The sequence below is a fragment of the Pelobates fuscus genome, chromosome 1, assembly GCF_036172605.1.
Source record: "Pelobates fuscus isolate aPelFus1 chromosome 1, aPelFus1.pri, whole genome shotgun sequence".
Lineage (NCBI taxonomy): Eukaryota > Metazoa > Chordata > Amphibia > Anura > Pelobatidae > Pelobates > Pelobates fuscus.
In genome coordinates this window covers 464390849-464414241 of record NC_086317.1, presented here as the reverse complement: position 1 = coordinate 464414241, position 23393 = coordinate 464390849, and the positions used below count along the sequence as shown (strand labels likewise).

Sequence of the window (23393 nt, the reverse complement as noted above, 5' to 3'; positions counted from 1 at the left end):
CAGCAGCAACAACAAAGGCGGCATCGGGTGGAAGGAGCCTGTGCGCAGGATAAGGGGAGGTAAAGGAAGCCCTGCTGTGGCCTACGCCATACCACCCTTAGCGCGCCCGATCTCGTCTGATCTCGGAAGCTAAGCAGGGTTGGGCCTGGTTAGTACCTGTGATGGGAGACCATCTCGGAATACCAGGTGTTGTAGGCATTCAAACACTTTTCGCGCTCTCACTGCATCGCAGACCCAGAGCATGGCCAGTGGAGGCCTGCTGTCTTGTGCCCTTTTGCTGAAGAGGGAGAGGAGAGGGACAGAAAGATTGGGCTCCCGAACAGCACCGAGGGGCATGTTTTGTCAGCAGCGTGGGGCATGTTTTGTCAGCAGCGTGGGCCTGGTTCACTCTACACCCCAAAGCGCTGGAATGAAAAGGCCGCTGTTAGCTGTAGGCTAAAGTAGCCAAGCGGTGTGCACAGCCGAGTAGTGGAGCAACGTTTCCAAAGCAGCACTTGTGGCCTATCTTTAGCAAATTGGTTTTCAAAGGGCTACCATCCCCTGTGTTGCCAACAAACCCCTGTGACAACAGACAGCAGCTTGTCAGTCCGAAGCGGAGAGAGGATCAAGGAGCAAGGATCCTAGGCAGACGCCACGTGCCAATTTTGGGTTGAAGCAAGAGTTATTGCAGTGCGCTGTTGCTTCGAAGTGCGTCACGGCGCAGTCTCACCAGCTTTCTCTGAGACAGAGGTTAGGATTGCATTTCCGAGCAGATCTAGGAGAGGCCTAAGTGCCAGCAGCTGCGCAGTGTAAAGGAAGGAGGTCACTTAGGAGTGTAGGGATAGAAGTAAGAAGTAGGCGTCAAGCGCATTTGTCAGTGGGCCCTTTGAGCAGTGAGTTGCAAGAGCAGCAAATGAAGAAGCTGGGAGGGAGGGAGGGAGGTAGGTGCCTGGGTGTTGAAGAACAGAATAAGAGGAGGTTAAAGGAGCCTAGTTTCTGCCTACGGCCATACCACCCTGAACACGCCCGATCTCGTCTGATCTCGGAAGCTAAGCAGGGTCGGGCCTGGTTAGTACTTGGATGGGAGACCGCCTGGGAATACCAGGTGTTGTAGGCTTTTGCTTTTTCGATCTCCTACCAGCAGGGGGCGATCTACGCTATGCAATTTCACATTCACTCATTCGGAGGATTTCTTTTTTTTTTTTTTTTTTTTTTTTAAACACATTTCTTTTCTGGCTTTACGTTTCAGTGTGGCGTTTTTTTCTTTCTTTCTTTCTTTCTTTCTTTCTCTCTCGCTTTCTTTTTCTTTTTCCTTCTCTCGTGTTTCTGGACACGAGTAACGAGGCAACAATACAATGTCTTTGAGTGATACAGGATAGAGAGAAGTGGGCAAGCACAAGTCAGTGTTACGGTGGTAAAGTGTCGGTCACAGCAACAACAAAAAACTAAATCAATGCGGTTGGTGATAGGATATGACGCGGTCCAAGAGAAAAGCAGCATTTAAAAAACAAAAAAAGAGAAATGTACAGATATTTCACTTCCATCTATCCACACATACATTGCAGGATGGCAGGCAGAAGTGACATTTAAGTGCAAGCCATAAGCAAGGCTTTCTATACTCCACTACTACGCAGTGCCGGGGCACCACGTAACGACCAGCACAGCCTCTAAAGCACATGCTAGGACCGCAAGGCAGGGCAGACGGGAGACGTATTTGCGCCAGCAGCTGAGCAATCCAAAAGAAGGGCGATGCTTGCAAGTGTATGTGCCCAATCAAGCAGCGGGCCCCAAGCACTTTTAGCCCGCATTACGTAATGCGCGCCGACAAGACTGGTTCCTAACAGTACTGGAGGCAACAGGGCTTCGCTTGCTTTCCCCCTAAAAGACCTAGGAAGCTACAAGTTGGCAGACCCAGGCTCGGCCTGCAGGAAAGAGGCAAAAAGAAAAGGGGGCGCCTAAAAGGCCGCTGCCACTACAGACTGAGCAAGAAGGACCGGGCGGGCTGAAAGACACATGCTCCAGCAGTGAACAAAAGCAACCAGCACTAGCAGCAGCAGCAGCAGCAACAACAAAGGCGGCATCGGGTGGAAGGAGCCTGTGCGCAGGATAAGGGGAGGTAAAGGAAGCCCTGCTGTGGCCTACGCCATACCACCCTTAGCGCGCCCGATCTCGTCTGATCTCGGAAGCTAAGCAGGGTTGGGCCTGGTTAGTACCTGTGATGGGAGACCATCTCGGAATACCAGGTGTTGTAGGCATTCGAACACTTTTCGCGCTCTCACTGCATCGCAGACCCAGAGCATGGCCAGTGGAGGCCTGCTGTCTTGTGCCCTTTTGCTGAAGAGGGAGAGGAGAGGGACAGAAAGATTGGGCTCCCGAACAGCACCGAGGGGCATGTTTTGTCAGCAGCGTGGGGCATGTTTTGTCAGCAGCGTGGGCCTGGTTCACTCTACACCCCAAAGCGCTGGAATGAAAAGGCGGCTGCTAGCTGTAGGCTAAAGTAGCCAAGCGGTGTGCACAGCCGAGTAGTGGAGCAACGTTTCCAAAGCAGCACTTGTGGCCTATCTTTAGCAAATTGGTTTTCAAAGGGCTACCATCCCCTGTGTTGCCAACAAACCCCTGTGACAACAGACAGCAGCTTGTCAGTCCGAAGCAGAGAGAGGATCAAGGAGCAAGGATCCTAGGCAGACGCCACGTGCCAATTTTGGGTTGAAGCAAGAGTTATTGCAGTGCGCTGTTGCTTCGAAGTGCGTCACGGCGCAGTCTCACCAGCTTTCTCTGAGACAGAGGTTAGGATTGCATTTCCGAGCAGATCTAGGAGAGGCCTAAGTGCCAGCAGCTGCGCAGTGTAAAGGAAGGAGGTCACTTAGGAGTGTAGGGATAGAAGTAAGAAGTAGGCGTCAAGCGCATTTGTCAGTGGGCCCTTTGAGCAGTGAGTTGCAAGAGCAGCAAATGAAGAAGCTGGGAGGGAGGTAGGTGCCTGGGTGTTGAAGAACAGAATAAGAGGAGGTTAAAGGAGCCTAGTTTCTGCCTACGGCCATACCACCCTGAACACGCCCGATCTCGTCTGATCTCGGAAGCTAAGCAGGGTCGGGCCTGGTTAGTACTTGGATGGGAGACCGCCTGGGAATACCAGGTGTTGTAGGCTTTTGCTTTTTCGATCTCCTACCAGCAGGGGGCGATCTACGCTATGCAATTTCACATTCACTCATTCGGAGGATTTCTTTTTTTTTTTTTTTTTTTTTTTAAACACACATTTCTTTTCTGGCTTTACGTTTCAGTGTGGCGTTTTTTTCTTTCTTTCTTTCTTTCTTTCTTTCTTTCTTTCTTTCTCTCTCGCTTTCTTTTTCTTTTTCCTTCTCTCGTGTTTCTGGACACGAGTAACGAGGCAACAATACAATGTCTTTGAGTGATACAGGATAGAGAGAAGTGGGCAAGCACAAGTCAGTGTTACGGTGGTAAAGTGTCGGTCACAGCAACAACAAAAAACTAAATCAATGCGGTTGGTGATAGGATATGACGCGGTCCAAGAGAAAAGCAGCATTTAAAAAACAAAAAAAGAGAAATGTACAGATATTTCACTTCCATCTATCCACACATACATTGCAGGATGGCAGGCAGAAGTGACATTTAAGTGCAAGCCATAAGCAAGGCTTTCTATACTCCACTACTACGCAGTGCCGGGGCACCACGTAACGACCAGCACAGCCTCTAAAGCACATGCTAGGACCGCAAGGCAGGGCAGACGGGAGACGTATTTGCGCCAGCAGCTGAGCAATCCAAAAGAAGGGCGATGCTTGCAAGTGTATGTGCCCAATCAAGCAGCGGGCCCCAAGCACTTTTAGCCCGCATTACGTAATGCGCGCCGACAAGACTGGTTCCTAACAGTACTGGAGGCAACAGGGCTTCGCTTGCTTTCCCCCTAAAAGACCTAGGAAGCTACAAGTTGGCAGACCCAGGCTCGGCCTGCAGGAAAGAGGCAAAAAGAAAAGGGGGCGCCTAAAAGGCCGCTGCCACTACAGACTGAGCAAGAAGGACCGGGCGGGCTGAAAGACACATGCTCCAGCAGTGAACAAAAGCAACCAGCACTAGCAGCAGCAGCAGCAGCAACAACAAAGGCGGCATCGGGTGGAAGGAGCCTGTGCGCAGGATAAGGGGAGGTAAAGGAAGCCCTGCTGTGGCCTACGCCATACCACCCTTAGCGCGCCCGATCTCGTCTGATCTCGGAAGCTAAGCAGGGTTGGGCCTGGTTAGTACCTGTGATGGGAGACCATCTCGGAATACCAGGTGTTGTAGGCATTCGAACACTTTTCGCGCTCTCACTGCATCGCAGACCCAGAGCATGGCCAGTGGAGGCCTGCTGTCTTGTGCCCTTTTGCTGAAGAGGGAGAGGAGAGGGACAGAAAGATTGGGCTCCCGAACAGCACCGAGGGGCATGTTTTGTCAGCAGCGTGGGGCATGTTTTGTCAGCAGCGTGGGCCTGGTTCACTCTACACCCCAAAGCGCTGGAATGAAAAGGCGGCTGCTAGCTGTAGGCTAAAGTAGCCAAGCGGTGTGCACAGCCGAGTAGTGGAGCAACGTTTCCAAAGCAGCACTTGTGGCCTATCTTTAGCAAATTGGTTTTCAAAGGGCTACCATCCCCTGTGTTGCCAACAAACCCCTGTGACAACAGACAGCAGCTTGTCAGTCCGAAGCAGAGAGAGGATCAAGGAGCAAGGATCCTAGGCAGACGCCACGTGCCAATTTTGGGTTGAAGCAAGAGTTATTGCAGTGCGCTGTTGCTTCGAAGTGCGTCACGGCGCAGTCTCACCAGCTTTCTCTGAGACAGAGGTTAGGATTGCATTTCCGAGCAGATCTAGGAGAGGCCTAAGTGCCAGCAGCTGCGCAGTGTAAAGGAAGGAGGTCACTTAGGAGTGTAGGGATAGAAGTAAGAAGTAGGCGTCAAGCGCATTTGTCAGTGGGCCCTTTGAGCAGTGAGTTGCAAGAGCAGCAAATGAAGAAGCTGGGAGGGAGGTAGGTGCCTGGGTGTTGAAGAACAGAATAAGAGGAGGTTAAAGGAGCCTAGTTTCTGCCTACGGCCATACCACCCTGAACACGCCCGATCTCGTCTGATCTCGGAAGCTAAGCAGGGTCGGGCCTGGTTAGTACTTGGATGGGAGACCGCCTGGGAATACCAGGTGTTGTAGGCTTTTGCTTTTTCGATCTCCTACCAGCAGGGGGCGATCTACGCTATGCAATTTCACATTCACTCATTCGGAGGATTTCTTTTTTTTTATTTTTTTTTTTTTAAACACACATTTCTTTTCTGGCTTTACGTTTCAGTGTGGCGTTTTTTTCTTTCTTTCTTTCTTTCTTTCTTTCTTTCTTTCTCTCTCGCTTTCTTTTTCTTTTTCCTTCTCTCGTGTTTCTGGACACGAGTAACGAGGCAACAATACAATGTCTTTGAGTGATACAGGATAGAGAGAAGTGGGCAAGCACAAGTCAGTGTTACGGTGGTAAAGTGTCGGTCACAGCAACAACAAAAAACTAAATCAATGCGGTTGGTGATAGGATATGACGCGGTCCAAGAGAAAAGCAGCATTTAAAAAACAAAAAAAGAGAAATGTACAGATATTTCACTTCCATCTATCCACACATACATTGCAGGATGGCAGGCAGAAGTGACATTTAAGTGCAAGCCATAAGCAAGGCTTTCTATACTCCACTACTACGCAGTGCCGGGGCACCACGTAACGACCAGCACAGCCTCTAAAGCACATGCTAGGACCGCAAGGCAGGGCAGACGGGAGACGTATTTGCGCCAGCAGCTGAGCAATCCAAAAGAAGGGCGATGCTTGCAAGTGTATGTGCCCAATCAAGCAGCGGGCCCCAAGCACTTTTAGCCCGCATTACGTAATGCGCGCCGACAAGACTGGTTCCTAACAGTACTGGAGGCAACAGGGCTTCGCTTGCTTTCCCCCTAAAAGACCTAGGAAGCTACAAGTTGGCAGACCCAGGCTCGGCCTGCAGGAAAGAGGCAAAAAGAAAAGGGGGCGCCTAAAAGGCCGCTGCCACTACAGACTGAGCAAGAAGGACCGGGCGGGCTGAAAGACACATGCTCCAGCAGTGAACAAAAGCAACCAGCACTAGCAGCAGCAGCAGCAGCAACAACAAAGGCGGCATCGGGTGGAAGGAGCCTGTGCGCAGGATAAGGGGAGGTAAAGGAAGCCCTGCTGTGGCCTACGCCATACCACCCTTAGCGCGCCCGATCTCGTCTGATCTCGGAAGCTAAGCAGGGTTGGGCCTGGTTAGTACCTGTGATGGGAGACCATCTCGGAATACCAGGTGTTGTAGGCATTCGAACACTTTTCGCGCTCTCACTGCATCGCAGACCCAGAGCATGGCCAGTGGAGGCCTGCTGTCTTGTGCCCTTTTGCTGAAGAGGGAGAGGAGAGGGACAGAAAGATTGGGCTCCCGAACAGCACCGAGGGGCATGTTTTGTCAGCAGCGTGGGGCATGTTTTGTCAGCAGCGTGGGCCTGGTTCACTCTACACCCCAAAGCGCTGGAATGAAAAGGCGGCTGCTAGCTGTAGGCTAAAGTAGCCAAGCGGTGTGCACAGCCGAGTAGTGGAGCAACGTTTCCAAAGCAGCACTTGTGGCCTATCTTTAGCAAATTGGTTTTCAAAGGGCTACCATCCCCTGTGTTGCCAACAAACCCCTGTGACAACAGACAGCAGCTTGTCAGTCCGAAGCAGAGAGAGGATCAAGGAGCAAGGATCCTAGGCAGACGCCACGTGCCAATTTTGGGTTGAAGCAAGAGTTATTGCAGTGCGCTGTTGCTTCGAAGTGCGTCACGGCGCAGTCTCACCAGCTTTCTCTGAGACAGAGGTTAGGATTGCATTTCCGAGCAGATCTAGGAGAGGCCTAAGTGCCAGCAGCTGCGCAGTGTAAAGGAAGGAGGTCACTTAGGAGTGTAGGGATAGAAGTAAGAAGTAGGCGTCAAGCGCATTTGTCAGTGGGCCCTTTGAGCAGTGAAATGCAAGAGCAGCAAATGAAGAAGCTGGGAGGGAGGGAGGGAGGGAGGGAGGTAGGTGCCTGGGTGTTGAAGAACAGAATAAGAGGAGGTTAAAGGAGCCTAGTTTCTGCCTACGGCCATACCACCCTGAACACGCCCGATCTCGTCTGATCTCGGAAGCTAAGCAGGGTCGGGCCTGGTTAGTACTTGGATGGGAGACCGCCTGGGAATACCAGGTGTTGTAGGCTTTTGCTTTTTCGATCTCCTACCAGCAGGGGGCGATCTACGCTATGCAATTTCACATTCACTCATTCGGAGGATTTCTTTTTTTTTTTTTTTTTTTTTTTAAACACACATTTCTTTTCTGGCTTTACGTTTCAGTGTGGCGTTTTTTTCTTTCTTTCTTTCTTTCTTTCTTTCTTTCTCTCTCGCTTTCTTTTTCTTTTTCCTTCTCTCGTGTTTCTGGACACGAGTAACGAGGCAACAATACAATGTCTTTGAGTGATACAGGATAGAGAGAAGTGGGCAAGCACAAGTCAGTGTTACGGTGGTAAAGTGTCGGTCACAGCAACAACAAAAAACTAAATCAATGCGGTTGGTGATAGGATATGACGCGGTCCAAGAGAAAAGCAGCATTTAAAAAACAAAAAAGAGAAATGTACAGATATTTCACTTCCATCTATCCACACATACATTGCAGGATGGCAGGCAGAAGTGACATTTAAGTGCAAGCCATAAGCAAGGCTTTCTATACTCCACTACTACGCAGTGCCGGGGCACCACGTAACGACCAGCACAGCCTCTAAAGCACATGCTAGGACCGCAAGGCAGGGCAGACGGGAGACGTATTTGCGCCAGCAGCTGAGCAATCCAAAAGAAGGGCGATGCTTGCAAGTGTATGTGCCCAATCAAGCAGCGGGCCCCAAGCACTTTTAGCCCGCATTACGTAATGCGCGCCGACAAGACTGGTTCCTAACAGTACTGGAGGCAACAGGGCTTCGCTTGCTTTCCCCCTAAAAGACCTAGGAAGCTACAAGTTGGCAGACCCAGGCTCGGCCTGCAGGAAAGAGGCAAAAAGAAAAGGGGGCGCCTAAAAGGCCGCTGCCACTACAGACTGAGCAAGAAGGACCGGGCGGGCTGAAAGACACATGCTCCAGCAGTGAACAAAAGCAACCAGCACTAGCAGCAGCAGCAGCAGCAACAACAAAGGCGGCATCGGGTGGAAGGAGCCTGTGCGCAGGATAAGGGGAGGTAAAGGAAGCCCTGCTGTGGCCTACGCCATACCACCCTTAGCGCGCCCGATCTCGTCTGATCTCGGAAGCTAAGCAGGGTTGGGCCTGGTTAGTACCTGTGATGGGAGACCATCTCGGAATACCAGGTGTTGTAGGCATTCAAACACTTTTCGCGCTCTCACTGCATCGCAGACCCAGAGCATGGCCAGTGGAGGCCTGCTGTCTTGTGCCCTTTTGCTGAAGAGGGAGAGGAGAGGGACAGAAAGATTGGGCTCCCGAACAGCACCGAGGGGCATGTTTTGTCAGCAGCGTGGGGCATGTTTTGTCAGCAGCGTGGGCCTGGTTCACTCTACACCCCAAAGCGCTGGAATGAAAAGGCCGCTGCTAGCTGTAGGCTAAAGTAGCCAAGCGGTGTGCACAGCCGAGTAGTGGAGCAACGTTTCCAAAGCAGCACTTGTGGCCTATCTTTAGCAAATTGGTTTTCAAAGGGCTACCATCCCCTGTGTTGCCAACAAACCCCTGTGACAACAGACAGCAGCTTGTCAGTCCGAAGCGGAGAGAGGATCAAGGAGCAAGGATCCTAGGCAGACGCCACGTGCCAATTTTGGGTTGAAGCAAGAGTTATTGCAGTGCGCTGTTGCTTCGAAGTGCGTCACGGCGCAGTCTCACCAGCTTTCTCTGAGACAGAGGTTAGGATTGCATTTCCGAGCAGATCTAGGAGAGGCCTAAGTGCCAGCAGCTGCGCAGTGTAAAGGAAGGAGGTCACTTAGGAGTGTAGGGATAGAAGTAAGAAGTAGGCGTCAAGCGCATTTGTCAGTGGGCCCTTTGAGCAGTGAGTTGCAAGAGCAGCAAATGAAGAAGCTGGGAGGGAGGTAGGTGCCTGGGTGTTGAAGAACAGAATAAGAGGAGGTTAAAGGAGCCTAGTTTCTGCCTACAGCCATACCACCCTGAACACGCCTGATCTCGGAAGCTAAGCAGGGTCGGGCCTGGTTAGTACTTGGATGGGAGACCGCCTGGGAATACCAGGTGTTGTAGGCTTTTGCTTTTTCGATCTCCTACCAGCAGGGGGCGATCTACGCTATGCAATTTCACATTCACTCATTCGGAGGATTTCTTTTCTTTTTTTTTTTTTTTTTAAACACACATTTCTTTTCTGGCTTTACGTTTCAGTGTGGCGTTTTTTTCTTTCTTTCTTTCTTTCTTTCTTTCTTTCTTTCTCTCTCGCTTTCTTTTTCTTTTTCCTTCTCTCGTGTTTCTGGACACGAGTAACGAGGCAACAATACAATGTCTTTGAGTGATACAGGATAGAGAGAAGTGGGCAAGCACAAGTCAGTGTTACGGTGGTAAAGTGTCGGTCACAGCAACAACAAAAAACTAAATCAATGCGGTTGGTGATAGGATATGACGCGGTCCAAGAGAAAAGCAGCATTTAAAAAACAAAAAAAGAGAAATGTACAGATATTTCACTTCCATCTATCCACACATACATTGCAGGATGGCAGGCAGAAGTGACATTTAAGTGCAAGCCATAAGCAAGGCTTTCTATACTCCACTACTACGCAGTGCCGGGGCACCACGTAACGACCAGCACAGCCTCTAAAGCACATGCTAGGACCGCAAGGCAGGGCAGACGGGAGACGTATTTGCGCCAGCAGCTGAGCAATCCAAAAGAAGGGCGATGCTTGCAAGTGTATGTGCCCAATCAAGCAGCGGGCCCCAAGCACTTTTAGCCCGCATTACGTAATGCGCGCCGACAAGACTGGTTCCTAACAGTACTGGAGGCAACAGGGCTTCGCTTGCTTTCCCCCTAAAAGACCTAGGAAGCTACAAGTTGGCAGACCCAGGCTCGGCCTGCAGGAAAGAGGCAAAAAGAAAAGGGGGCGCCTAAAAGGCCGCTGCCACTACAGACTGAGCAAGAAGGACCGGGCGGGCTGAAAGACACATGCTCCAGCAGTGAACAAAAGCAACCAGCACTAGCAGCAGCAGCAGCAGCAACAACAAAGGCGGCATCGGGTGGAAGGAGCCTGTGCGCAGGATAAGGGGAGGTAAAGGAAGCCCTGCTGTGGCCTACGACATACCACCCTTAGCGCGCCCGATCTCGTCTGATCTCGGAAGCTAAGCAGGGTTGGGCCTGGTTAGTACCTGTGATGGGAGACCATCTCGGAATACCAGGTGTTGTAGGCATTCGAACTCTTTTCGCGCTCTCACTGCATCGCAGACCCAGAGCATGGCCAGTGGAGGCCTGCTGTCTTGTGCCCTTTTGCTGAAGAGGGAGAGGAGAGGGACAGAAAGATTGGGCTCCCGAACAGCACCGAGGGGCATGTTTTGTCAGCAGCGTGGGGCATGTTTTGTCAGCAGCGTGGGCCTGGTTCACTCTACACCCCAAAGCGCTGGAATGAAAAGGCCGCTGCTAGCTGTAGGCTAAAGTAGCCAAGCGGTGTGCACAGCCGAGTAGTGGAGCAACGTTTCCAAAGCAGCACTTGTGGCCTATCTTTAGCAAATTGGTTTTCAAAGGGCTACCATCCCCTGTGTTGCCAACAAACCCCTGTGACAACAGACAGCAGCTTGTCAGTCCGAAGCAGAGAGAGGATCAAGGAGCAAGGATCCTAGGCAGACGCCACGTGCCAATTTTGGGTTGAAGCAAGAGTTATTGCAGTGCGCTGTTGCTTCGAAGTGCGTCACGGCGCAGTCTCACCAGCTTTCTCTGAGACAGAGGTTAGGATTGCATTTCCGAGCAGATCTAGGAGAGGCCTAAGTGCCAGCAGCTGCGCAGTGTAAAGGAAGGAGGTCACTTAGGAGTGTAGGGATAGAAGTAAGAAGTAGGCGTCAAGCGCATTTGTCAGTGGGCCCTTTGAGCAGTGAGTTGCAAGAGCAGCAAATGAAGAAGCTGGGAGGGAGGGAGGGAGGGAGGGAGGTAGGTGCCTGGGTGTTGAAGAACAGAATAAGAGGAGGTTAAAGGAGCCTAGTTTCTGCCTACAGCCATACCACCCTGAACATGCCTGATCTCGGAAGCTAAGCAGGGTCGGGCCTGGTTAGTACTTGGATGGGAGACCGCCTGGGAATACCAGGTGTTGTAGGCTTTTGCTTTTTCGATCTCCTACCAGCAGGGGGCGATCTACGCTATGCAATTTCACATTCACTCATTCGGAGGATTTCTTTTTTTTTTTTTTTTTTTTTTTAAAACACACATTTCTTTTCTGGCTTTACGTTTCAGTGTGGCGTTTTTTTCTTTCTTTCTTTCTTTCTTTCTCTCTCGCTTTCTTTTTCTTTTTCCTTCTCTCGTGTTTCTGGACACGAGTAACGAGGCAACAATACAATGTCTTTGAGTGATACAGGATAGAGAGAAGTGGGCAAGCACAAGTCAGTGTTACGGTGGTAAAGTGTCGGTCACAGCAACAACAAAAAACTAAATCAATGCGGTTGGTGATAGGATATGACGCGGTCCAAGAGAAAAGCAGCATTTAAAAAACAAAAAAAGAGAAATGTACAGATATTTCACTTCCATCTATCCACACATACATTGCAGGATGGCAGGCAGAAGTGACATTTAAGTGCAAGCCATAAGCAAGGCTTTCTATACTCCACTACTACGCAGTGCCGGGGCACCACGTAACGACCAGCACAGCCTCTAAAGCACATGCTAGGACCGCAAGGCAGGGCAGACGGGAGAGGTATTTGCGCCAGCAGCTGAGCAATCCAAAAGAAGGGCGATGCTTGCAAGTGTATGTGCCCAATCAAGCAGCGGGCCCCAAGCACTTTTAGCCCGCATTACGTAATGCGCGCCGACAAGACTGGTTCCTAACAGTACTGGAGGCAACAGGGCTTCGCTTGCTTTCCCCCTAAAAGACCTAGGAAGCTACAAGTTGGCAGACCCAGGCTCGGCCTGCAGGAAAGAGGCAAAAAGAAAAGGGGGCGCCTAAAAGGCCGCTGCCACTACAGACTGAGCAAGAAGGACCGGGCGGGCTGAAAGACACATGCTCCAGCAGTGAACAAAAGCAACCAGCACTAGCAGCAGCAGCAGCAGCAACAACAAAGGCGGCATCGGGTGGAAGGAGCCTGTGCGCAGGATAAGGGGAGGTAAAGGAAGCCCTGCTGTGGCCTACGCCATACCACCCTTAGCGCGCCCGATCTCGTCTGATCTCGGAAGCTAAGCAGGGTTGGGCCTGGTTAGTACCTGTGATGGGAGACCATCTCGGAATACCAGGTGTTGTAGGCATTCAAACACTTTTCGCGCTCTCACTGCATCGCAGACCCAGAGCATGGCCAGTGGAGGCCTGCTGTCTTGTGCCCTTTTGCTGAAGAGGGAGAGGAGAGGGACAGAAAGATTGGGCTCCCGAACAGCACCGAGGGGCATGTTTTGTCAGCAGCGTGGGGCATGTTTTGTCAGCAGCGTGGGCCTGGTTCACTCTACACCCCAAAGCGCTGGAATGAAAAGGCCGCTGCTAGCTGTAGGCTAAAGTAGCCAAGCGGTGTGCACAGCCGAGTAGTGGAGCAACGTTTCCAAAGCAGCACTTGTGGCCTATCTTTAGCAAATTGGTTTTCAAAGGGCTACCATCCCCTGTGTTGCCAACAAACCCCTGTGACAACAGACAGCAGCTTGTCAGTCCGAAGCGGAGAGAGGATCAAGGAGCAAGGATCCTAGGCAGACGCCACGTGCCAATTTTGGGTTGAAGCAAGAGTTATTGCAGTGCGCTGTTGCTTCGAAGTGCGTCACGGCGCAGTCTCACCAGCTTTCTCTGAGACAGAGGTTAGGATTGCATTTCCGAGCAGATCTAGGAGAGGCCTAAGTGCCAGCAGCTGCGCAGTGTAAAGGAAGGAGGTCACTTAGGAGTGTAGGGATAGAAGTAAGAAGTAGGCGTCAAGCGCATTTGTCAGTGGGCCCTTTGAGCAGTGAGTTGCAAGAGCAGCAAATGAAGAAGCTGGGAGGGAGGTAGGTGCCTGGGTGTTGAAGAACAGAATAAGAGGAGGTTAAAGGAGCCTAGTTTCTGCCTACGGCCATACCACCCTGAACACGCCCGATCTTGTCTGATCTCGGAAGCTAAGCAGGGTCGGGCCTGGTTAGTACTTGGATGGGAGACCGCCTGGGAATACCAGGTGTTGTAGGCTTTTGCTTTTTCGATCTCCTACCAGCAGGGGGCGATCTACGCTATGCAATTTCACATTCACTCATTCGGAGGATTTCTTTTTTTTTTTTTTTTTTTTTTAAACACACATTTCTTTTCTGGCTTTACGTTTCAGTGTGGCGTTTTTTTCTTTCTTTCTTTCTTTCTTTCTTTCTTTCTTTCTTTCTCTCTCGCTTTCTTTTTCTTTTTCCTTCTCTCGTGTTTCTGGACACGAGTAACGAGGCAACAATACAATGTCTTTGAGTGATACAGGATAGAGAGAAGTGGGCAAGCACAAGTCAGTGTTACGGTGGTAAAGTGTCGGTCACAGCAACAACAAAAAACTAAATCAATGCGGTTGGTGATAGGATATGACGCGGTCCAAGAGAAAAGCAGCATTTAAAAAACAAAAAAAGAGAAATGTACAGATATTTCACTTCCATCTATCCACACATACATTGCAGGATGGCAGGCAGAAGTGACATTTAAGTGCAAGCCATAAGCAAGGCTTTCTATACTCCACTACTACGCAGTGCCGGGGCACCACGTAACGACCAGCACAGCCTCTAAAGCACATGCTAGGACCGCAAGGCAGGGCAGACGGGAGACGTATTTGCGCCAGCAGCTGAGCAATCCAAAAGAAGGGCGATGCTTGCAAGTGTATGTGCCCAATCAAGCAGCGGGCCCCAAGCACTTTTAGCCCGCATTACGTAATGCGCGCCGACAAGACTGGTTCCTAACAGTACTGGAGGCAACAGGGCTTCGCTTGCTTTCCCCCTAAAAGACCTAGGAAGCTACAAGTTGGCAGACCCAGGCTCGGCCTGCAGGAAAGAGGCAAAAAGAAAAGGGGGCGCCTAAAAGGCCGCTGCCACTACAGACTGAGCAAGAAGGACCGGGCGGGCTGAAAGACACATGCTCCAGCAGTGAACAAAAGCAACCAGCACTAGCAGCAGCAGCAGCAGCAACAACAAAGGCGGCATCGGGTGGAAGGAGCCTGTGCGCAGGATAAGGGGAGGTAAAGGAAGCCCTGCTGTGGCCTACGCCATACCACCCTTAGCGCGCCCGATCTCGTCTGATCTCGGAAGCTAAGCAGGGTTGGGCCTGTTAGTACCTGTGATGGGAGACCATCTCGGAATACCAGGTGTTGTAGGCATTCAAACACTTTTCGCGCTCTCACTGCATCGCAGACCCAGAGCATGGCCAGTGGAGGCCTGCTGTCTTGTGCCCTTTTGCTGAAGAGGGAGAGGAGAGGGACAGAAAGATTGGGCTCCCGAACAGCACCGAGGGGCATGTTTTGTCAGCAGCGTGGGGCATGTTTTGTCAGCAGCGTGGGCCTGGTTCACTCTACACCCCAAAGCGCTGGAATGAAAAGGCCGCTGTTAGCTGTAGGCTAAAGTAGCCAAGCGGTGTGCACAGCCGAGTAGTGGAGCAACGTTTCCAAAGCAGCACTTGTGGCCTATCTTTAGCAAATTGGTTTTCAAAGGGCTACCATCCCCTGTGTTGCCAACAAACCCCTGTGACAACAGACAGCAGCTTGTCAGTCCGAAGCGGAGAGAGGATCAAGGAGCAAGGATCCTAGGCAGACGCCACGTGCCAATTTTGGGTTGAAGCAAGAGTTATTGCAGTGCGCTGTTGCTTCGAAGTGCGTCACGGCGCAGTCTCACCAGCTTTCTCTGAGACAGAGGTTAGGATTGCATTTCCGAGCAGATCTAGGAGAGGCCTAAGTGCCAGCAGCTGCGCAGTGTAAAGGAAGGAGGTCACTTAGGAGTGTAGGGATAGAAGTAAGAAGTAGGCGTCAAGCGCATTTGTCAGTGGGCCCTTTGAGCAGTGAGTTGCAAGAGCAGCAAATGAAGAAGCTGGGAGGGAGGTAGGTGCCTGGGTGTTGAAGAACAGAATAAGAGGAGGTTAAAGGAGCCTAGTTTCTGCCTACGGCCATACCACCCTGAACACGCCCGATCTCGTCTGATCTCGGAAGCTAAGCAGGGTCGGGCCTGGTTAGTACTTGGATGGGAGACCGCCTGGGAATACCAGGTGTTGTAGGCTTTTGCTTTTTCGATCTCCTACCAGCAGGGGGCGATCTACGCTATGCAATTTCACATTCACTCATTCGGAGGATTTCTTTTTTTTTTTAAACACACATTTCTTTTCTGGCTTTACGTTTCAGTGTGGCGTTTTTTTCTTTCTTTCTTTCTTTCTTTCTTTCTCTCTCGCTTTCTTTTTCTTTTTCCTTCTCTCGTGTTTCTGGACACGAGTAACGAGGCAACAATACAATGTCTTTGAGTGATACAGGATAGAGAGAAGTGGGCAAGCACAAGTCAGTGTTACGGTGGTAAAGTGTCGGTCACAGCAACAACAAAAAACTAAATCAATGCGGTTGGTGATAGGATATGACGCGGTCCAAGAGAAAAGCAGCATTTAAAAAACAAAAAAAGAGAAATGTACAGATATTTCACTTCCATCTATCCACACATACATTGCAGGATGGCAGGCAGAAGTGACATTTAAGTTCAAGCCATAAGCAAGGCTTTCTATACTCCACTACTACGCAGTGCCGGGGCACCACGTAACGACCAGCACAGCCTCTAAAGCACATGCTAGGACCGCAAGGCAGGGCAGACGGGAGACGTATTTGCGCCAGCAGCTGAGCAATCCAAAAGAAGGGCGATGCTTGCAAGTGTATGTGCCCAATCAAGCAGCGGGCCCCAAGCACTTTTAGCCCGCATTACGTAATGCGCGCCGACAAGACTGGTTCCTAACAGTACTGGAGGCAACAGGGCTTCGCTTGCTTTCCCCCTAAAAGACCTAGGAAGCTACAAGTTGGCAGACCCAGGCTCGGCCTGCAGGAAAGAGGCAAAAAGAAAAGGGGGCGCCTAAAAGGCCGCTGCCACTACAGACTGAGCAAGAAGGACCGGGCGGGCTGAAAGACACATGCTCCAGCAGTGAACAAAAGCAACCAGCACTAGCAGCAGCAGCAGCAGCAACAACAAAGGCGGCATCGGGTGGAAGGAGCCTGTGCGCAGGATAAGGGGAGGTAAAGGAAGCCCTGCTGTGGCCTACACCATACCACCCTTAGCGCGCCCGATCTCGTCTGATCTCGGAAGCTAAGCAGGGTTGGGCCTGGTTAGTACCTGTGATGGGAGACCATCTCGGAATACCAGGTGTTGTAGGCATTCGAACACTTTTCGCGCTCTCACTGCATCGCAGACCCAGAGCATGGCCAGTGGAGGCCTGCTGTCTTGTGCCCTTTTGCTGAAGAGGGAGAGGAGAGGGACAGAAAGATTGGGCTCCCGAACAGCACCGAGGGGCATGTTTTGTCAGCAGCGTGGGGCATGTTTTGTCAGCAGCGTGGGCCTGGTTCACTCTACACCCCAAAGCGCTGGAATGAAAAGGCGGCTGCTAGCTGTAGGCTAAAGTAGCCAAGCGGTGTGCACAGCCGAGTAGTGGAGCAACGTTTCCAAAGCAGCACTTGTGGCCTATCTTTAGCAAATTGGTTTTCAAAGGGCTACCATCCCCTGTGTTGCCAACAAACCCCTGTGACAACAGACAGCAGCTTGTCAGTCCGAAGCGGAGAGAGGATCAAGGAGCAAGGATCCTAGGCAGACGCCACGTGCCAATTTTGGGTTGAAGCAAGAGTTATTGCAGTGCGCTGTTGCTTCGAAGTGCGTCACGGCGCAGTCTCACCAGCTTTCTCTGAGACAGAGGTTAGGATTGCATTTCCGAGCAGATCTAGGAGAGGCCTAAGTGCCAGCAGCTGCGCAGTGTAAAGGAAGGAGGTCACTTAGGAGTGTAGGGATAGAAGTAAGAAGTAGGCGTCAAGCGCATTTGTCAGTGGGCCCTTTGAGCAGTGAGTTGCAAGAGCAGCAAATGAAGAAGCTGGGAGGGAGGGAGGGAGGGAGGGAGGTAGGTGCCTGGGTGTTGAAGAACAGAATAAGAGGAGGTTAAAGGAGCCTAGTTTCTGCCTACGGCCATACCACCCTGAACACGCCCGATCTCGTCTGATCTCGGAAGCTAAGCAGGGTTGGGCCTGGTTAGTACTTGGATGGGAGACCGCCTGGGAATACCAGGTGTTGTAGGCTTTTGCTTTTTCGATCTCCTACCAGCAGGGGGCGATCTACGCTATGCAATTTCACATTCACTCATTCGGAGGATTTCTTTTTTTTTTTTTTTTTTTTTTTAAACACACATTTCTTTTCTGGCTTTACGTTTCAGTGTGGCGTTTTTTTCTTTCTTTCTTTCTTTCTTTCTTTCTTTCTTTCTTTCTTTCTCTCTCGCTTTCTTTTTCTTTTTCCTTCTCTCGTGTTTCTGGACACGAGTAACGAGGCAACAATACAATGTCTTTGAGTGATACAGGATAGAGAGAAGTGGGCAAGCACAAGTCAGTGTTACGGTGGTAAAGTGTCGGTCACAGCAACAACAAAAAACTAAATCAATGCGGTTGGTGATAGGATATGACGCGGTCCAAGAGAAAAGCAGCATTTAAAAAACAAAAAAAGAGAAATGTACAGATATTTCACTTCCATCTATCCACACATACATTGCAGGATGGCAGGCAGAAGTGACATTTAAGTGCAAGCCATAAGCAAGGCTTTCTATACTCCACTACTACGCAGTGCCGGGGCACCACGTAACGACCAGCACAGCCTCTAAAGCACATGCTAGGACCGCAAGGCAGGGCAGACGGGAGACGTATTTGCGCCAGCAGCTGAGCAATCCAAAAGAAGGGCGATGCTTGCAAGTGTATGTGCCCAATCAAGCAGCGGGCCCCAAGCACTTTTAGCCCGCATTACGTAATGCGCGCCGACAAGACTGGTTCCTAACAGTACTGGAGGCAACAGGGCTTCGCTTGCTTTCCCCCTAAAAGACCTAGGAAGCTACAAGTTGGCAGACCCAGGCTCGGCCTGCAGGAAAGAGGCAAAAAGAAAAGGGGGCGCCTAAAAGGCCGCTGCCACTACAGACTGAGCAAGAAGGACCGGGCGGGCTGAAAGACACATGCTCCAGCAGTGAACAAAAGCAACCAGCACTAGCAGCAGCAGCAGCAGCAACAACAAAGGCGGCATCGGGTGGAAGGAGCCTGTGCGCAGGATAAGGGGAGGTAAAGGAAGCCCTGCTGTGGCCTACGCCATACCACCCTTAGCGCGCCCGATCTCGTCTGATCTCGGAAGCTAAGCAGGGTTGGGCCTGGTTAGTACCTGTGATGGGAGACCATCTCGGAATACCAGGTGTTGTAGGCATTCAAACACTTTTCGCGCTCTCACTGCATCGCAGACCCAGAGCATGGCCAGTGGAGGCCTGCTGTCTTGTGCCCTTTTGCTGAAGAGGGAGAGGAGAGGGACAGAAAGATTGGGCTCCCGAACAGCACCGAGGGGCATGTTTTGTCAGCAGCGTGGGGCATGTTTTGTCAGCAGCGTGGGCCTGGTTCACTCTACACCCCAAAGCGCTGGAATGAAAAGGCCGCTGCTAGCTGTAGGCTAAAGTAGCCAAGCGGTGTGCACAGCCGAGTAGTGGAGCAACGTTTCCAAAGCAGCACTTGTGGCCTATCTTTAGCAAATTGGTTTTCAAAGGGCTACCATCCCCTGTGTTGCCAACAAACCCCTGTGACAACAGACAGCAGCTTGTCAGTCCGAAGCAGAGAGAGGATCAAGGAGCAAGGATCCTAGGCAGACGCCACGTGCCAATTTTGGGTTGAAGCAAGAGTTATTGCAGTGCGCTGTTGCTTCGAAGTGCGTCACGGCGCAGTCTCACCAGCTTTCTCTGAGACAGAGGTTAGGATTGCATTTCCGAGCAGATCTAGGAGAGGCCTAAGTGCCAGCAGCTGCGCAGTGTAAAGGAAGGAGGTCACTTAGGAGTGTAGGGATAGAAGTAAGAAGTAGGCGTCAAGCGCATTTGTCAGTGGGCCCTTTGAGCAGTGAGTTGCAAGAGCAGCAAATGAAGAAGCTGGGAGGGAGGGAGGGAGGGAGGGAGGTAGGTGCCTGGGTGTTGAAGAACAGAATAAGAGGAGGTTAAAGGAGCCTAGTTTCTGCCTACGGCCATACCACCCTGAACACGCCCGATCTCGTCTGATCTCGGAAGCTAAGCAGGGTCGGGCCTGGTTAGTACTTGGATGGGAGACCGCCTGGGAATACCAGGTGTTGTAGGCTTTTGCTTTTTCGATCTCCTACCAGCAGGGGGCGATCTACGCTATGCAATTTCACATTCACTCATTCGGAGGATTTCTTTTTTTTTTTTTTTTTTTTTTTAAACACACATTTCTTTTCTGGCTTTACGTTTCAGTGTGGCGTTTTTTTCTTTCTTTCTTTCTTTCTTTCTTTCTTTCTTTCTTTCTTTCTCTCTCGCTTTCTTTTTCTTTTTCCTTCTCTCGTGTTTCTGGACACGAGTAACGAGGCAACAATACAATGTCTTTGAGTGATACAGGATAGAGAGAAGTGGGCAAGCACAAGTCAGTGTTACGGTGGTAAAGTGTCGGTCACAGCAACAACAAAAAACTAAATCAATGCGGTTGGTGATAGGATATGACGCGGTCCAAGAGAAAAGCAGCATTTAAAAAACAAAAAAAGAGAAATGTACAGATATTTCACTTCCATCTATCCACACATACATTGCAGGATGGCAGGCAGAAGTGACATTTAAGTGCAAGCCATAAGCAAGGCTTTCTATACTCCACTACTACGCAGTGCCGGGGCACCACGTAACGACCAGCACAGCCTCTAAAGCACATGCTAGGACCGCAAGGCAGGGCAGACGGGAGACGTATTTGCGCCAGCAGCTGAGCAATCCAAAAGAAGGGCGATGCTTGCAAGTGTATGTGCCCAATCAAGCAGCGGGCCCCAAGCACTTTTAGCCCGCATTACGTAATGCGCGCCGACAAGACTGGTTCCTAACAGTACTGGAGGCAACAGGGCTTCGCTTGCTTTCCCCCTAAAAGACCTAGGAAGCTACAAGTTGGCAGACCCAGGCTCGGCCTGCAGGAAAGAGGCAAAAAGAAAAGGGGGCGCCTAAAAGGCCGCTGCCACTACAGACTGAGCAAGAAGGACCGGGCGGGCTGAAAGACACATGCTCCAGCAGTGAACAAAAGCAACCAGCACTAGCAGCAGCAGCAGCAGCAACAACAAAGGCGGCATCGGGTGGAAGGAGCCTGTGCGCAGGATAAGGGGAGGTAAAGGAAGCCCTGCTGTGGCCTACGCCATACCACCCTTAGCGCGCCCGATCTCGTCTGATCTCGGAAGCTAAGCAGGGTTGGGCCTGGTTAGTACCTGTGATGGGAGACCATCTCGGAATACCAGGTGTTGTAGGCATTCAAACACTTTTCGCGCTCTCACTGCATCGCAGACCCAGAGCATGGCCAGTGGAGGCCTGCTGTCTTGTGCCCTTTTGCTGAAGAGGGAGAGGAGAGGGACAGAAAGATTGGGCTCCCGAACAGCACCGAGGGGCATGTTTTGTCAGCAGCGTGGGGCATGTTTTGTCAGCAGCGTGGGCCTGGTTCACTCTACACCCCAAAGCGCTGGAATGAAAAGGCCGCTGCTAGCTGTAGGCTAAAGTAGCCAAGCGGTGTGCACAGCCGAGTAGTGGAGCAACGTTTCCAAAGCAGCACTTGTGGCCTATCTTTAGCAAATTGGTTTTCAAAGGGCTACCATCCCCTGTGTTGCCAACAAACCCCTGTGACAACAGACAGCAGCTTGTCAGTCCGAAGCAGAGAGAGGATCAAGGAGCAAGGATCCTAGGCAGACGCCACGTGCCAATTTTGGGTTGAAGCAAGAGTTATTGCAGTGCGCTGTTGCTTCGAAGTGCGTCACGGCGCAGTCTCACCAGCTTTCTCTGAGACAGAGGTTAGGATTGCATTTCCGAGCAGATCTAGGAGAGGCCTAAGTGCCAGCAGCTGCGCAGTGTAAAGGAAGGAGGTCACTTAGGAGTGTAGGGATAGAAGTAAGAAGTAGGCGTCAAGCGCATTTGTCAGTGGGCCCTTTGAGCAGTGAGTTGCAAGAGCAGCAAATGAAGAAGCTGGGAGGGAGGGAGGGAGGGAGGGAGGTAGGTGCCTGGGTGTTGAAGAACAGAATAAGAGGAGGTTAAAGGAGCCTAGTTTCTGCCTACGGCCATACCACCCTGAACACGCCCGATCTCGTCTGATCTCGGAAGCTAAGCAGGGTCGGGCCTGGTTAGTACTTGGATGGGAGACCGCCTGGGAATACCAGGTGTTGTAGGCTTTTGCTTTTTCGATCTCCTACCAGCAGGGGGCGATCTACGCTATGCAATTTCACATTCACTCATTCGGAGGATTTCTTTTTTTTTTTTTTTTTTTTTTTAAACACACATTTCTTTTCTGGCTTTACGTTTCAGTGTGGCGTTTTTTTCTTTCTTTCTTTCTTTCTTTCTTTCTTTCTTTCTTTCTTTCTCTCTCGCTTTCTTTTTCTTTTTCCTTCTCTCGTGTTTCTGGACACGAGTAACGAGGCAACAATACAATGTCTTTGAGTGATACAGGATAGAGAGAAGTGGGCAAGCACAAGTCAGTGTTACGGTGGTAAAGTGTCGGTCACAGCAACAACAAAAAACTAAATCAATGCGGTTGGTGATAGGATATGACGCGGTCCAAGAGAAAAGCAGCATTTAAAAAACAAAAAAAGAGAAATGTACAGATATTTCACTTCCATCTATCCACACATACATTGCAGGATGGCAGGCAGAAGTGACATTTAAGTGCAAGCCATAAGCAAGGCTTTCTATACTCCACTACTACGCAGTGCCGGGGCACCACGTAACGACCAGCACAGCCTCTAAAGCACATGCTAGGACCGCAAGGCAGGGCAGACGGGAGACGTATTTGCGCCAGCAGCTGAGCAATCCAAAAGAAGGGCGATGCTTGCAAGTGTATGTGCCCAATCAAGCAGCGGGCCCCAAGCACTTTTAGCCCGCATTACGTAATGCGCGCCGACAAGACTGGTTCCTAACAGTACTGGAGGCAACAGGGCTTCGCTTGCTTTCCCCCTAAAAGACCTAGGAAGCTACAAGTTGGCAGACCCAGGCTCGGCCTGCAGGAAAGAGGCAAAAAGAAAAGGGGGCGCCTAAAAGGCCGCTGCCACTACAGACTGAGCAAGAAGGACCGGGCGGGCTGAAAGACACATGCTCCAGCAGTGAACAAAAGCAACCAGCACTAGCAGCAGCAGCAGCAGCAACAACAAAGGCGGCATCGGGTGGAAGGAGCCTGTGCGCAGGATAAGGGGAGGTAAAGGAAGCCCTGCTGTGGCCTACGCCATACCACCCTTAGCGCGCCCGATCTCGTCTGATCTCGGAAGCTAAGCAGGGTTGGGCCTGGTTAGTACCTGTGATGAGAGACCATCTCGGAATACCAGGTGTTGTAGGCATTCAAACACTTTTCGCGCTCTCACTGCATCGCAGACCCAGAGCATGGCCAGTGGAGGCCTGCTGTCTTGTGCCCTTTTGCTGAAGAGGGAGAGGAGAGGGACAGAAAGATTGGGCTCCCGAACAGCACCGAGGGGCATGTTTTGTCAGCAGCGTGGGGCATGTTTTGTCAGCAGCGTGGGCCTGGTTCACTCTACACCCCAAAGCGCTGGAATGAAAAGGCCGCTGCTAGCTGTAGGCTAAAGTAGCCAAGCGGTGTGCACAGCCGAGTAGTGGAGCAACGTTTCCAAAGCAGCACTTGTGGCCTATCTTTAGCAAATTGGTTTTCAAAGGGCTACCATCCCCTGTGTTGCCAACAAACCCCTGTGACAACAGACAGCAGCTTGTCAGTCCGAAGCGGAGAGAGGATCAAGGAGCAAGGATCCTAGGCAGACGCCACGTGCCAATTTTGGGTTGAAGCAAGAGTTATTGCAGTGCGCTGTTGCTTCGAAGTGCGTCACGGCGCAGTCTCACCAGCTTTCTCTGAGACAGAGGTTAGGATTGCATTTCCGAGCAGATCTAGGAGACGCCTAAGTGCCAGCAGCTGCGCAGTGTAAAGGAAGGAGGTCACTTAGGAGTGTAGGGATAGAAGTAAGAAGTAGGCGTCAAGCGCATTTGTCAGTGGGCCCTTTGAGCAGTGAGTTGCAAGAGCAGCAAATGAAGAAGCTGGGAGGGAGGGAGGGAGGGAGGGAGGTAGGT

General features: G+C 51.1%; 9 non-coding genes and 14 pseudogenes across 9 annotated transcripts; all 23 read left to right on the top strand.

Moving 5' to 3' along the window:
* The first annotated feature begins 79 nt into the window (after window positions 1–79).
* Window positions 80–198, top strand: LOC134578393 (5S ribosomal RNA; annotated as a pseudogene).
* Window positions 199–977: 779 nt separating this feature from the next.
* Window positions 978–1096, top strand: LOC134577124 (5S ribosomal RNA). Its single transcript, XR_010085931.1, has one exon. It is a non-coding gene; the product is annotated as a 5S ribosomal RNA (ribosomal RNA).
* Window positions 1097–2115: 1019 nt separating this feature from the next.
* Window positions 2116–2234, top strand: LOC134578388 (5S ribosomal RNA; annotated as a pseudogene).
* Window positions 2235–3005: 771 nt separating this feature from the next.
* On the top strand, window positions 3006–3124 carry LOC134577118 (5S ribosomal RNA). Its single transcript, XR_010085930.1, has one exon. It is a non-coding gene; the product is annotated as a 5S ribosomal RNA (ribosomal RNA).
* Window positions 3125–4156: 1032 nt separating this feature from the next.
* On the top strand, window positions 4157–4275 carry LOC134578380 (5S ribosomal RNA; annotated as a pseudogene).
* A 771-nt stretch (window positions 4276–5046) lies between these two features.
* On the top strand, window positions 5047–5165 carry LOC134577113 (5S ribosomal RNA). Its single transcript, XR_010085929.1, has one exon. It is a non-coding gene; the product is annotated as a 5S ribosomal RNA (ribosomal RNA).
* A 1028-nt stretch (window positions 5166–6193) lies between these two features.
* LOC134578374 (5S ribosomal RNA) lies at window positions 6194–6312 on the top strand (annotated as a pseudogene).
* Window positions 6313–7099: 787 nt separating this feature from the next.
* LOC134577106 (5S ribosomal RNA) lies at window positions 7100–7218 on the top strand. Its single transcript, XR_010085928.1, has one exon. It is a non-coding gene; the product is annotated as a 5S ribosomal RNA (ribosomal RNA).
* A 1023-nt stretch (window positions 7219–8241) lies between these two features.
* Window positions 8242–8360, top strand: LOC134578368 (5S ribosomal RNA; annotated as a pseudogene).
* Window positions 8361–9131: 771 nt separating this feature from the next.
* Window positions 9132–9240, top strand: LOC134577695 (5S ribosomal RNA; annotated as a pseudogene).
* Window positions 9241–10267: 1027 nt separating this feature from the next.
* On the top strand, window positions 10268–10386 carry LOC134577769 (5S ribosomal RNA; annotated as a pseudogene).
* A 787-nt stretch (window positions 10387–11173) lies between these two features.
* Window positions 11174–11282, top strand: LOC134577746 (5S ribosomal RNA; annotated as a pseudogene).
* Window positions 11283–12299: 1017 nt separating this feature from the next.
* On the top strand, window positions 12300–12418 carry LOC134578360 (5S ribosomal RNA; annotated as a pseudogene).
* A 771-nt stretch (window positions 12419–13189) lies between these two features.
* On the top strand, window positions 13190–13308 carry LOC134577493 (5S ribosomal RNA). The gene has a single exon (XR_010086023.1). It is a non-coding gene; the product is annotated as a 5S ribosomal RNA (ribosomal RNA).
* Window positions 13309–14339: 1031 nt separating this feature from the next.
* On the top strand, window positions 14340–14457 carry LOC134579043 (5S ribosomal RNA; annotated as a pseudogene).
* Window positions 14458–15228: 771 nt separating this feature from the next.
* Window positions 15229–15347, top strand: LOC134577101 (5S ribosomal RNA). Its single transcript, XR_010085927.1, has one exon. It is a non-coding gene; the product is annotated as a 5S ribosomal RNA (ribosomal RNA).
* A 1008-nt stretch (window positions 15348–16355) lies between these two features.
* Window positions 16356–16474, top strand: LOC134578656 (5S ribosomal RNA; annotated as a pseudogene).
* Window positions 16475–17261: 787 nt separating this feature from the next.
* LOC134578028 (5S ribosomal RNA) lies at window positions 17262–17380 on the top strand. Its single transcript, XR_010086068.1, has one exon. It is a non-coding gene; the product is annotated as a 5S ribosomal RNA (ribosomal RNA).
* Window positions 17381–18416: 1036 nt separating this feature from the next.
* Window positions 18417–18535, top strand: LOC134578354 (5S ribosomal RNA; annotated as a pseudogene).
* Window positions 18536–19322: 787 nt separating this feature from the next.
* Window positions 19323–19441, top strand: LOC134577095 (5S ribosomal RNA). Its single transcript, XR_010085924.1, has one exon. It is a non-coding gene; the product is annotated as a 5S ribosomal RNA (ribosomal RNA).
* A 1036-nt stretch (window positions 19442–20477) lies between these two features.
* On the top strand, window positions 20478–20596 carry LOC134578348 (5S ribosomal RNA; annotated as a pseudogene).
* A 787-nt stretch (window positions 20597–21383) lies between these two features.
* LOC134577087 (5S ribosomal RNA) lies at window positions 21384–21502 on the top strand. Its single transcript, XR_010085922.1, has one exon. It is a non-coding gene; the product is annotated as a 5S ribosomal RNA (ribosomal RNA).
* Window positions 21503–22538: 1036 nt separating this feature from the next.
* On the top strand, window positions 22539–22657 carry LOC134578858 (5S ribosomal RNA; annotated as a pseudogene).
* The last annotated feature ends 736 nt before the right edge of the window (window positions 22658–23393 follow it).